The 14,949-nt window shown below is 32.8% G+C and overlaps 1 long non-coding RNA gene across 1 annotated transcript; it reads left to right on the top strand.

Moving 5' to 3' along the window:
- Nucleotides 1-5,248: 5,248 nt before the first annotated feature.
- LOC142226193 (uncharacterized) lies at nt 5,249-5,874 on the top strand. Its single transcript, XR_012719625.1, has 2 exons — nt 5,249-5,696; nt 5,766-5,874. It is a non-coding gene; the product is annotated as an uncharacterized LOC142226193 (long non-coding RNA).
- The last annotated feature ends 9,075 nt before the right edge of the window (nt 5,875-14,949 follow it).

Raw genomic sequence — 14,949 nt, 5'->3', positions numbered from 1 at the left:
TGTTAATTTTCAATTATTTCATTTTATTCATTTTTATTTGAAACAATAAATTTTTTAATCAACCTAACACACTAACGGCCATTTTCTTGTAGCTCCGTTTGGCAGTAAATTGCAAATATCTTCTCTTCAGTTAACTTTTACTGAAAAACTTTCGTCAGTTAAGTTCCTAATTGGCATATGGAATATATAGGCAAGATGACAATTTCGTCTATAATATGGTTTAAAAGTTGGTTAGCTAACGGAACACTAACTGAGTTTTAAGAAAATGTAAGTCAATTAAGAAAGTGATTAAAAATTGCTACATTTTTAATTACAAGTGTAATTTTGAAAACAAAGTATATTAAGTTTTTAATTGAATAAATTTAAAAATTAATTGAAATTTTCTAATTGAGTCAATCAAATATTTTTTATGCCCAATTAAAACCGTGATTGATACTATTAATTTCGTAATTTAATAAAACCAAAATTCTGTATATAGGCATTGAAAGTTGGTCACTTTTAGCTGCCAAATCTGCAATTATGAACTGATTTGCTGGATAGAACTTGCAAACTGTTATAAAGAAGATCACGTGTGCGAGTATCTCCAACAGTTCGCGAGAAAGTGGGATTGGCTAGAAAGACCGTTGTTAGGCGGAGCGCCAAAAAATTTGCACTAAACCTTACTCTGGTAAAAAAGTGAATTTATGTAAATGTCCGCTTATATTGGAGCAATACATAAATCTGAACCTATTTCAACCAAATTTGGCACACTTGTCGATACTCTTCGTGCAAAATTTTAAGCACTTCAAAGTAAAACCCAGGCTTTTGGGGCCATAGAGCGCATATCGGGTGAAAGATATATATGGGATCCTAAGTGCAAAATTTCATTGAAATCGTTTCATATTTAGATATACGAGCTCCATTTTATATTTCGCCCGATGTACACTCATATGACCACGTGAAATCTTACGCAAAAAGTAGAACTAGCATTGCTCTACTATGCATGACAAATTTAATCTGTAAAGAGGTACAGGGTATAATATAGTAGGCCCAGCCCGACTTTAGTCTTTCCTTACTAGTTTTGTTTTCGTACAGACAGAAGCACGTAACTATATCGCCTCAGAATCTCCCAAACCAATATTTCCATGGCAATGTTCGCTTCCCTCCTCAAAGCCTCCTCAAACATAATTTCATTTTGGCACAGTGGGAGCTCTGTAGCCAAAGACAGCGTACATGTACTTGAGGCAGTTGCATTTGTTTATCCATCGTCTGTGAATTTGCTACTGCCAACGACGGTTTACACTAAATACACAAATCCCTTATGAACAATGTTTTGAGTTACTTTTGTTCGATTTTTTCGATTTTATTATTGCTGTTGTATTTGACAAATAACAAAAAATCATTATCATGCAAAATTTTTTAAACACGAAACAAAAAGAGACACATTTCTTACCACCAAGTCGCTGCTGCCGCCATGTACACACATCAGGTAAAAGTTTTTTTCTTATGCTCAGATGTGCAAATTTGTGAATTATGGGGTGCCTAGTAATGTATATTCGGGTTCGATTCCTGCTTCGACCGAACACCAAAAAGTTTTTCAGCGGTGGATTATCCCACCTCAGTAATGCTGGTGACATTTCTGAGGGTTTCAAAGCTTCTCTAAGTGGTTTCACTGCAATGTGGAAAGCCGTTCGGACTCGGCTATAAAAAGGAGGTCCCTTGTCATTGAGTTTAACATGGAATCGGGCAGCTCTCAGTGATAAGAGAGAAGTTCACCATTTTAAATGCCTTTAAAACTTATCGTGTTTTGTACTTAATTTCATTTTTAAGGCCGTTAAAAAAATGTGTGTCCATAATGCCAAAATGATAAACAAAACACTTGTCCACACATACATAAAATTCTCCTCTCAAGGCGAAAATACATACTGTTTTTTTTTTTTTTTTTTAAATCTCTATTCTCTTGGTTCCGAATTGCTATTCTCTTTACTCCGAATACTCATTCTAATATTCAAATTAAATAATATTTCGACTTAAGCATATCAAATGTTTGGCCTTATCATAAAGCAGTTTTCCGAAAGAACATACAACCGTTTCACAGAAATTGTAAACATATATATGTTTACTCGAAATTTGTAAATTTATATATGTTTACATTCACACATATTATTTTTATGAAACATTCATGCCCCAAACATAATATATTTTGACATATGTGTCCCAAACATTTAGTGTTAGTTTATGAACATTACATGTTGGCACTTAAATATATTGTGTTTAAAAATTGTGCCCGAAACCAATTTTGTTTATATCGGAACATATGAAAAACATATTTTTCTAACAGTGTGGAGATGGGTTTATATGGGGGCTCCATCCACGGTTGTCGCAGTTGATAATTTTTGGTAAATTTGGTGGTAAATTTTTTACTATTTGGTAGATTGGTAGAATTTTTGATTTTTTTTTGGAGGAGGTACATTAATTTTCTATATAAATAAAATTTTGACAAAATATTTATTCTATAGAAAATTTTGTCAAAATTTTTATTCTATAGAAAATTTGGTCAAAATTTTATTTCTATAGAACATTTTATTTTTATAGAAAATTTTATCAAAATTTTTATTCTATAGAAAATTTTGTCAAAATTTTAATTCTATAGAAAATTTGGTCAAAATTTTAATTCTATAGAAAATTTTGTCAAAATTTTATTTCTATAGAAAATATTGTCAAAATTTTAATTCTATAGACATTTTTTGAAAAATTGTATTTCTATCGAAAATTTTGTCAAAATTTTATTTCTATAGAAAATTTTGTCAAAATTTTATTTATATAGAAAATTTTGTCAAAATTTTATTTCTATAGAAAATTTTGTCAAAATTTTATTTCTATAGAAAATTCGTCAAAATTTTATTTTTATAGAAAATTTTGTCAAAATTTTTATTCTATAGAAAATATTGTCAAAATTTTATTTCTATAGAAAATTTTGTCAAAATGTATTTCTGTCGAAAATTTTGTCAAAATTTTATTTCTATAGAAAATTTTGTCAAAATTTTATTTATATAGAAAATTTTGTCAAAATTTTATTTCTATAGAAAATTTTGTCAAAATTTTATTTCTATAGAAAATTCGTCAAAATTTTATTTTTATAGAAAATTTTGTCAAAATTTTTATTCTATAGAAAATATTGTCAAAATTTTAATTCTATAGAAAATTTTGTCAAAATTTTAATTCTATAGAAAATTTGGTCAAAATTTTAATTCCATAGAAAATTTTGTTAAAATTTTAATTGTATAGAAAATTTTGTCAAAATTTTATTTTTATAGAAAATATTGTCAAAATTGTAATTCTATAGACATTTTTTGAAAAATTGTATTTCTATCGAAAATTTTGTCAAAATTTTATTTCTATAGAAAATTTTGTCAACATTTTATTTCTATAGAAAATTTTGTCAAAATTTTATTTCTATAGAAAATTTTTTCAAAATTTTATTTCTATAGAAAATTTTATATTTATAGAAAATTTTGTCAAAATTTTATTTCTATAGAAAATTTTGTCAAAATTTTATTTCTATAGAAAATTTCGTCAAAATTTTATTTCTATAGAAAATTTTGTCAAAATTTTTATTCTATAGAAAATATTGTCAAAATTTTAATTCTATAGAAAATTTTGTCAAAATTTTAATTGTATAGAAAATTTTGTCAAAATTTTAATTTTATAGACATTTTTTGAAAAATTGTATTTCTATAGAAAATTTTATCAAAATTTTATTTCTATAGAAAATTTTGTCAAAATTTTATTTCTATAGAAAATTTTGTCAAAATTTTTATTCTATAGAAAATTTTGTCAAAATTTTATTTCTATAGAATATTTTATTTTTATAGAAAATTTTGTCAAAATTTTATTTCTATAAAAAAAATCTGTCAAAATTTTATTTCTACACCCAGAAAAAAGTGACCCCTTTTTTAAGTTAAAATGAACTCATTGTGAAGAAAGTTGAACTTCGTATAGCGCCAATGACATTTTTATTTGTTTGAACGATGTGATTTTCGTAGAAATTAGGTAGAATGCATTCCATATATTAGTTAACATTTTCTTATATTTATGTACCACTATACTACAGGATGAAAAGAGTTTAACTGAATTGAATTCATATATGGAATGATTTTATTGAACTTTTTTCATTCATTTAGACAAATCTTACATATTTTTGGTAAACCGTTTACTTCAAAATTAGAACTGCTTACCTTCGTTTTTAAATACAATTTATTTATTTACATAAGCATTTTTTTCTTCTATAAAATACATGTTTTATTAATATATTAAATAGACTTATTTAAAATCAACAGCATCGACTGGCCTTGAAATATTAGTTTATTATTCCACTATTTCCAATTTCCATGTAATGTTATCAACTGTAAACCGCATTTTTCTTCTTCTTGAATCTTTCACTTTTAATAAGTTGCTGCGTAACGATTTTGTCCTCCTTTTACAATTTCAATACCTACAAATATAAAAAATCATAAACCAATTTTTCCCAAAAGGATAGCGTCACTGAATGTTACCTGTTAATTGAAGATTCCACAATGAAGACGAATGAAGGGGTTGTTATTCTGCTTTCTTTCTTCATACACCGTCACGAACATAATTTTTTCTCACTAATTTAAAATAACAAATATTTTATATATTTTATTTGTTATTTATTATATTATTTTACTAAATTATTTTTCAACAATCTCTCCGTATATCATAACAACACGATTCCAACTAAAAAACAACCCACGCGCAAACATATCGTTTAGAAGGCACTTTTTTCTGGGTGTATAGAAAATTTTTATAGAAAATTAATGTACCTCCTCCAAAAAAAATCAAAAATTCTACCAATCTACCAAATAGTAAAAAATTTACCAACAAATTTACCAAAAATTATCAACTGCGACAACCGTGGATGGAGCCCCCATATAAACCCATCTCCAGATATCACATCTTAAACACCATGGAAAAATCTTATAAAATGTAATTTCTGATATATTGTCACATAATAATATTTAGCTCGTGTGCCCAAGGTGTCACATCTTGGTCAACAAGAATTAAAAGAATTCAATAAGAAAATAATTTTGTTGATCTTGCAGTTTTTGTTTCTTTTTGGGATTTCTCACAAGTCCTCAATACATTTTATGCTAAAAACTCTATTTTTTGCATTTCAATATTCTGCATTAAAGCTTTTGTCATCGTCATTGTCGCCCCCTTGAAACCCCCTAAGTCCGTATCGTTCACTTAGTTCCTAACTCACTCACTTGGTCAGTCAGGCGAAGAAACGTAGCCACAAAGAAAAATAAAAGCAAAAGTAAGCGTTTGCACTTCAGTTCAGTTCGTTTCGTTCAATTCGGTTGATTTCAGTTGCTCGAAGAATTCATTTTAAATAAATGTTGTACTTAATGACTGCAATGAAATATACTTTATAAACCGATAAACTTAAAGTATCTTCTTTGCCCGGTTTTGATCCTTTTGGAGGAGGAGGACAAGGCACTTGTACCTGAACGTTGTTTTGGACAGACTTTTCAATTCTCACCCTGGTGCCGTTTCAATCTCGATATGCCTGCATTACAAAAACAAAACAAAAATGAAACGGACTAACTCACTAACTGACTGACTGGATGGAGTTTGCGTGAAATACCTCAACGCCAATGAGGACCAATGCAAATGCAGTACAAAACGACGTTAAGGTTCAGTTGTTCAATTTTTTTTATATTTGCCAAACTCAATAAAAGTTATGTCTCACATTTATGGTCCAGGTTGGCTTGGCTCTAAAGGGACGGGATGAGATGTGATGGTGGCCCGTTAATGAGTTGCCTTCATTTGGGTTTTCATTATTTGTGAGTTGCATAAAATTTCATATGTGAAGATTGTTTTGTCCATTATTTAATTTTTCTTTTTCCCCTCGTCTTCCTGATTCCCTTCCCCTTCAACTCTTTGACTTTTTGAAGTTTTCTGTTCTTTTCAGCATCAACTTCAACTTAGTTTTGAATGCGATTACAATTTTTTATTGTTTGTGAGTCATTTCAGTTGTTTGTCTTGGTTTGTTTTTTTCCTGGTATGGTACCTTTTATCCCTTGGCCAAGTTTAGATATCCTGTACATTTGGCTTGCTATAAAATCTTGAGTTTTATAGCCTTCTGATTTGATTATAAATTATTTCATGACCAATATCAATATGTGCATAGTTTCAATATAGCCGAAGAGTTTTTTGTTTCTTAAGAAAGCTGGTGGCCTTCAACCATATCAAAGGATTTACATACGACAATGTAAATAAACTTCGATTCTTGGGTAGAGAATATTTAATTTTTTTTATTGATAATTAGGGCTTTACAAATATGGAACTTTGCACTTTTTTACCCGCTGCTATAGGTTTAAATGTAGGTATGATTGTAAACTTCATCATGACACTTGTAACGCATAGAAATCTTGATGTTTGGAGAAAAAATATTCTTTTGGGATTTAATCAAACAATTAGTTAATATACAGTGAAACCTCCGAAAGCTGGACATCCACGGTCGCCTAAATTTTGTCCAGCTTTGAGAGGTTAATTTGAATGTGTTAATATAGCAAACGTCGCCAGACAACTGTCCATGTTTGGTAGGTGTCCAGTTTTCAGAGTGCCCACGTTTGAAAGGTTTCACTGTAATTAATTTTTAATTGAAATCGGTTCAATCACGTATTTAATACAATTAAAAATTTAATTCATTCAAATAAAATTTGCGAAAGAATTTTATTTTGATTACAACAATAAACTCTTATGGGGTCATTTGGTGACATTGTTGAATTGTTAACATACTCGTATGAATTCATTCTAAGTAAGCACTTTTAATTATATTCCAACAGCAAGAAATGCGATGATGATAAATATGACTTGGGTCACAAAATGACCCCAACATAGTATAAGGGCTAATTGAATCAGTTAATGTTTTGAATGAAATGTATTAATATTGGAGTTAAATTTTAATTGGAAATTAAATTTTTAGTACAACAAGATAATATCTGAAAATTTAGTGTACAATTGGAATTGTTATAAAAAATTGCAAATAAATTATACAACTACTATTAACATATATATATAACTATTGAGAATGTATTATGATATATAAAAACAAATTTTTATTTGCAATGAAATTCTATATTGTCCTTTCTATGGATTGTAATCCGAATAAAAAATTCGACTTTTTGACCTTTCTACAGTTTTAAACTTCCAATTTTTTTACTTTCGATGTTTTTTTTTATACCCACCACCATAGGATGGGGGGTATATTAACTTTGTCATTCCGTTTGTAACACATCGAAATATTGCTCTAAGACCCCATAAAGTATATATATTCTGGATCGTGGTGAAATTCTGAGTCGATCTGAGCATGTCCGTCCGTCCGTCCGTCCGTCTGTTGAAATCACGCTAACTTCCGAACGAAACAAGCTATCGACTTGAAACTTGGCACAAGTAGTTGTTATTGATGTAGGTCGGATGGTATTGCAAATGGGCCATATCGGTCCACTTTTACGTATAGCCCCCATATAAACGGACCCCAAAATTTGGCTTGCGAGGCCTCTAAGAGAAGCAAATTTCATCCGATCCGGCTGAAATTTGGTACATGGTGTTAGTATATGGTCTCTAACAACCATGCAAAAATTGGTCCACATCGGTCCATAATTATATATAGCCCCCATATAAACCGATCCCCCGATTTGGCTTGCGAGGCCCCTAAGAGAAGCAAATTTCATCCGATCCGGCTGAAATGTGGTACATGGTGTCAGTGTATGGTCTCTAACAACCATGCAAAAATTGGTCCACATCGGTCCATAATTATATATAGCCCCCATATAAACCGATCCCCCGATTTGGCTTGCGAGGACGCTAAGAGAAGCAAATTTCATCCGATCCGGCTGAAATTTTGTACGTGATGTTAGTATATGGTCTATAACAACCATGCAAAAATTGGTCCACATCGGTTCATAATTATATGTATATAACCACCATATAAACCGATCACCAGATTTGACCTCCGGAACCTATTGGAAGACCAAAATTCATCTGATTCAGTTGAAATTTGGTATGTGGTGTTAATATATGGCTTCAAACACCCATGCAAAAATTGGTCCATATCGGTCCATAATTATATATAGGCCCCATATAAACCGATCCCCAGATTTGACCTCCAGAGCCCCTTGGAAGAGCAAAATTCTTGCCATTCGGTTGAAATTTGGTACGTGATGTTAGTATATGGTATCCAACAACCATGCAGGAATTGGTTCCTATCAGTCCATAATTATATATAGCTCCCATATAAACCGATCACCAGATTTGACCTCCGGTGCCTTTTGGAGAAGCAAAATTCATCCGATCTGCTTGAAATTTGGTACGTGGTGGTAGTATATGATATTTAACAACCATGCCAAAAGTGGTCCATATCAGTCCATAATCGTACATAGCCCCATATAAACCGATCCCGAGATTTGGTTTTGGAACCTCTTGGAGGAGCAAATTTCATCCGAGTGAGTTGAAATTTGGTACATTGTGCTAGTATATGGTCGTTAACAACCATGCCTAACTAGGTCCATATCGGTCTATAGTTATATATGGCCCTCAGATAAATCGATCCCCAATCACACAAAAATTGGTCCATATCAAGTTCATAATTGCATATAGCCCCCATATAAGCGACCCCCATATTTCAATTCTTGCTGTCTACGTACAAAAAGTCCATATCGATTCGTAATTATTTGTAGACTTAACTATACATAACTTTATTGTCTAATATATACCATGTATGGACTAAATCACAGTCTTTCGTAGAAGTTTCTACGCAATCCATGGTGGTGGGTACATAAGATTCGGCCTGGCCGAACTTGCGGCCGTATGTACTTGTTCATTTTTAAGCTGCGAATTGAACGGTACGATTACCATTTTTTTTCACGCCCTAAGTTGATACACTACCCAGCAAAAAAATCGAAGTTGTTCCACAAACATTTCTTTTAAAGCGTATCCCGGAATATGCCATCATTTTTCCACTTTCGATGCAGTCTTTTTGGACAAGTCCACAAACATTCATCCTCGCTGGGATTTCACTTCCATGAAAGTTCTTTAGAGAAGGCTTTGCAAATTACGATATTTTTATTTTTTTAATAGAAACAAGTATATATGGCCGTAAGTTCGGCCAGGCAGAATCTTATGTACCCTCCACCATGGATTGCGTAGAAACTTCTACGAAAGACTATCATCCACAATCGAATTAATTAGGTTGTGGTATCTTAAATCGTTTTCTAAATTGTGAGTTAGTCCATACGCCCATACGAACAATTACGAATCGATATGGACTTTTGCACGGTACGTAGGGAGCCAAAATTGAAATATGGGGGTCGTTTATATGGAGGCTATATACACGCACAGACAAAACATGTTTGGACATGGTTGCCGCATCCATTTAATGCTTATTTAGAGTATGTAATTGTCGCGAAAACCATGTATTTTGTCTTTGTAAAAATAATTTTCGAGCGGAGAAAAATATATGTTGGCAATAAGCATTTAAATGGTTCTCAAATGCCGCAAACATGTTCTATCATTTAAATGATAGAATTGGAGACCATTATATGGTCAGGAAAATCATGTACCTGACCATTCAATTTTTTTACTTTTTTGCAGAGAAAAAAGTATTTTTATAGTTTACGTATAGACATGTATACAACCATTACATGGCCATAAAGACCATGTACATTGTTTTCGTGACCACTTAATTTTTTAATTTTTTTGCAGCGAAAAGAATTTTATAAAAACATTGAGCAGGTACACACGATTTTCATTTTGCGCGTCAGTCGTGTGTTGATTGTTTCTTGGAATGGGCGGAGAATACGGAATTATTGTGTTTTGTGTTAATTTATTTATTCACAAATGGCACGTGGTTTTATGTGAATACAAAAAAGGAAAGTGTAGTTGAAAAAAATGTACCTGGTTTTTGTTCTGCATTTTGATATAGGGTATAATTTATTTTTATTTGCAGTTACATGATGTCTGCGTTTGTACATTTGAAGGGCACGAAGTAAATATGGAATGATTACTTATTGTTGAAATTGAACCAAACTAGAGTGTGTAAAAATATGTGATGTTTGCCTGCACGACATTATAAATACAAATAAGCAATGAATTAGTTTATAAATAAATAAAAACAAATAAATAAAGTTGATTTTGTGTTTTCTTTTCTCAAGTGGCGCCCTTTTTTCGACGACGAAAATAGTTTTTTCATAAAAATCAAAACATTTTAGGTTGTGACCATGTTCTTTTAACTAGAAGAAAAACATTTTTGACGAATAACATAACATTTTAGATCGTGACCATTGTCTTTTAATGGAAACAAAATTATTTTTATCAATATAATAACATTTTAGATGAGGACAATTGTATTTTTCTTAGAACCATGTTCACTGAGCCAACATGGTTGCAGGTTAATATGTTACATGGTCGCCGCAAAAATAGTTCCTATCATATTATTTTGCTCTTCGAATATGATTGTGACAATCATGTTTCTTCTCTGCGTGTACAATTATGAACTTGATATGGTCCAATTTTTGTGTGATTGTGTGATATACTAGCGCAATGTACCAAATTTCAACTAACTCGGATGAAATTTGCTCCTCCAAGAGGCTCCAAAACCAAATCTCGGGATCGGTTTATATGGGGGCTATATATGATTATGGACTGATATGGACCAACTTTGGAATGGTTGTTAAATATCATACACTACCATCACGTACCAAAATTCAACCAGATCGGATGAATTTTGTTTCTCCAAAAGGCACCGGAGCTCAAATCTGGGGATCGGTTTATATGGGGGCTAATTATGGACCGATTTCGACCAATTTTTGTCATGGGTGTTTGAGGTCATATATTAACACCACGCACCAAATATCAACTGAATCAGATGAATTTTGGTCTTCGAAGAGGTTTCGGAGGTCAAATCTGGTGATCGGTTTATATGGGGGTTGTATATAATTATGCACTAATGTGGACCAATTTTTGCATAGTTGTTAGAGACCATATGCTAACACCATGTACCAAGTTTCAGCCGTATCGGATAAAACTATCTTCTCTTAGAAGCTCCGCACGCCAAATCTGGGAATCGGTTTATATGGGGGCTATATACAATTATGGACCGATGTGGACCAATTTTTGCATGGTTGTTAGATACCATATACCAACACCATGTATCAAATTTAAGCCGGATCGAATGAAATTTGCTTCTCTTAGAGGCTCCGCAAGCCAAATCGGGGGATCGGTTTATATGGGGGCTATATATAATTATGGACCGATGTGGACCAATTTTGGCATGGTCATTAGAGACCATATACCAACACCATGTACCAAATTTCAGCCGGATCGGATGAAATTTTCTTCTCTTAGAGGCTGCACAAGCCAAATCGGGGGATCGGTTTATATGGGGGCTATATAATTATTGACCGATGTGGACCAATTTTTGCATCGTTGTTGGATACCATATACCAACACCATGTACCAAATTTCAGCCGGATCGGAAGAAATTTTCTTCTCTTAGAGGCTCCGCAAGCCAAATCGGGGGATCGGTTGATATGGGGGCTATAGATAATTATGAACCGATGTGGACCAATTTTGCGTGGTTGTTAAGGACCATATACTAACACCATGTACCAAATTTCAGCCGGATCGGATGAAATTTGCTTCTCTTAGAGGGTCTGCAAGCCAAATTTGGGGGTCCGTTTATATGGGGGCTATACGTAAAAGTGAACCGATATGGCCCATTTGCAATACCATCCGACCTACATCAATAACAACTACTTGTGCCAAGTTTCAAGTCGATAGCTTGTTTCGTTCGGAAGTTAGCGTGATTTCAACAGACGGACGGACGGACATTCTCAGATCGCCTCTGAATTTCACCACGATTACAAACGGAATGACAAAGTTAATATACCCCCCATCCTATGGTGGTGGGTATAAAAATATGACAAAAAAACGGGTTATAAAAAATTAAATTAAAAGAACTTCCTGTGTAGTTAAAATAAAGAGCAGATTTGGGAGGACATTTTTGGAAGTACTTCTAAAGTTGTGGCTTTACAAAAGCCACAAAGTTGTGGACAACATTTTACATGGTACTTAGATGGGCTATACATAAAAATGGTCCAATATGGCCTATTTGCAATACCATCTAACCTATACCAAAAACAACAACTTGTACCAAGTTTCATGTCGATAGCACCATCCTGTGGAGGAGGGCATAGAAATAATATAAAGAATAAATATTCCCGCACTTAATTGCCGGGAAAGCGGGAGCTGAAATATAGCAAAATCCCGTAATTTCGCTGCCAAGAAAAACACCTATTTCCAACGCCCTAAGTTATCAACACTACCCAGCAAAAAAATGGATGTTGTTCCGCAAGCATTTCTTTTAAAGCTCATCTCGGGATCCTCCATCATTTTTTTCCACTTCCGATGCAGTCCTTTTAGACAAGTCCACAAACATGAAAATTTAGGTTTTGGACAGTTAAATTACCCAAAAAAGAATAGAAAATCAATAAAAAAAAGTAAAAAAAAAAACAATAAAAAAATTCATCCCCGCTGTGCCTTGACTTTCTCACTTCCATGGAAGTTCTTTTGAGAAAGTTTTGCAAATTACGATATTTTTTAATTTTTTGTTTTTTAATAGAAAAAACAAGTAAGGAAAGTCTAAAGTTGGGCTGGCCGACTATATTATACCCTGCACCACTTTTTAGATCTAAATTTTCGATACCATATCACATCCGTCAAATGTGTTGGGGGCTATATATAAAGGTTTGTCCCAAAAACATACATTTAAATATCACTCGATCTGGACATAATTTGATAGACTTCTACAAATCTAAAGACTCAAAATTTAAGTCGGCTAATGCACTAAGGTGGAACACAATATTAGTAAAAAAATATGTGAAACATTTAAATCTGAAGCAATTTTATGGAAACTTCGCAAAAGTTTATTCGTGATTTATCGTTCGATATATATGTATTAGAAGTTTAGGAAAATTAGAGTCATTTTTACACCTTTTCGACTAAGCAGTGGCGATTTTACAAGGAAAATGTTGGTATTTTGACCATTTTTGTCGAAATCAGAAAAACATATATATGGGAGCTATATCTAAATCTGAACCGATTTCAACCAAATTTGGAACGCATAGCAACAATGCTAATTCTACTCTCTGTGCAAAATTTCAACTAAATCGGAGCAAAAATTGGACTCTGTGGTCATATGAGTGTAAATCGGGCGAAAGCTATATATGGGAGATATATCTAAATCTGAACCGATTTCAACCAAATTAGGCACGCATGGCTACAATGCTAATTCTACTCCCTGTGCAAAATTTCAACTAAATCGGAGTTAAAAATTGGCCTCTGTGGGCAAATGAGTGTAAATCGGGCGTAGCTATATATGGGAGCTATATCTAAATCTGAACCCATTTGGCTGATATTTTGCAAGTTTTTCGAGACCAATAAAATATTCGGATGTACGGAATTTGAGGAAGATCGGTTGATATACACGCCAATTATGACCAGATCGATGAAAATTATATATGGCAGCTATATCTAAATCTGAACCGATTTTTTCCAAAATCAATAGGGATCGTCTTTAAGCCGAAAAAGGACCCTATACCAAATTTTAGGACAATCGGACTAAAACTGCGAGCTGTACTTTGCACACAAAAATACATCAACAGACAGACAGATAGACAGACAGACAGACGGACATCGCTAAATCGACTCAGAATTTAATTCTAAGCCGATCCGTATACTAAAAGGTTGGTCTGTGATTACTCCTTCTTGGCGTTACATACAAACGCACAAACTTATTATACCCTGTACCACAGTAGTGGTGAAGGGTATAAATATATGCCGAAAAGCCACCGTGGTGCAATGGTTAGCATGCCCGCCTTGCATACACAAGATCGTAGTTTCGATTCCTGCTTCGACCGAACACCAGAAAGTTTTTCAGCGGTGGATTATCCCACCTCAGTAATGATGGTGACATTTCTAAGGGTTTCAAAGCTTCCCTAAGCGGTTTCACTGCAATATGGAACGCCGTTCGGACTCGGAGGTCCCTTGTCATTGAGCTTAACATGGAATCGGGCAGCACTCAGTGATAAGAGAGAAGTTCACCAATGTGGTATCACAATGGACTGAATAGTCCAAGTGAGCCTGATACATCGGGCTGCCACCTAATCTAACCTAACCTATATGCCGAAAAAAAAACAAATAAAAACGATGTATGAAATAAAAAAAATATTTTTTAGAAAAATATTTAATAAAAATAAAAAAAAAGTATATACGGCCGTAAGTTCGGCCAGGCCGAAGCTTATGTACCCTCCACCATGGATTGCGTAGAAACTTCTACAGAATACTGTCATCCACAATCGAATTACTTGGGTTGAGGTAACACTTGCCGATGGCAAGGTATCTTAAAACTTCCTAACATCGTAATATATACCACATAGTCCATACGTGGTATATATTAAACTAAAAAATGCCGATTAAATACGTATATAATTAAGTTTAAAGTTTCTATAGAAATAAAATTTTGACAACATTTTCTATAGAAGTAAAATTTGGAAAAAAGTTTCTATAGAAATAAAATTTGGATAAAATTTTCTATAGAAATAACATTCTGACAAAATTTTCTATAGAAATAAAATTTTGACCAAATTTTCTATAGAATTAAAATTTTTACAAAATTTTCTAAAGAAATAAAATTTTGACAAAATTTTCTATAGAAATAACACTTTGACAATGTTTTCTATAAAAATAAAATGTTGGTAGATTATTTTTGGCTCGAGTGGCAACCATGATTATGAACCGATAAGGACCAATTTTTGTGTGATTGGGGATCGCCTATATATAACTATAGACCGATATGGACCAATTTTGGCATGGTTATTAGCGGAC

This window comes from Haematobia irritans, chromosome 2, assembly GCF_050003625.1.
Source record: "Haematobia irritans isolate KBUSLIRL chromosome 2, ASM5000362v1, whole genome shotgun sequence".
NCBI lineage: Eukaryota > Metazoa > Arthropoda > Insecta > Diptera > Muscidae > Haematobia > Haematobia irritans.
This window is presented reverse-complemented; position numbering and strand designations above follow the sequence as displayed.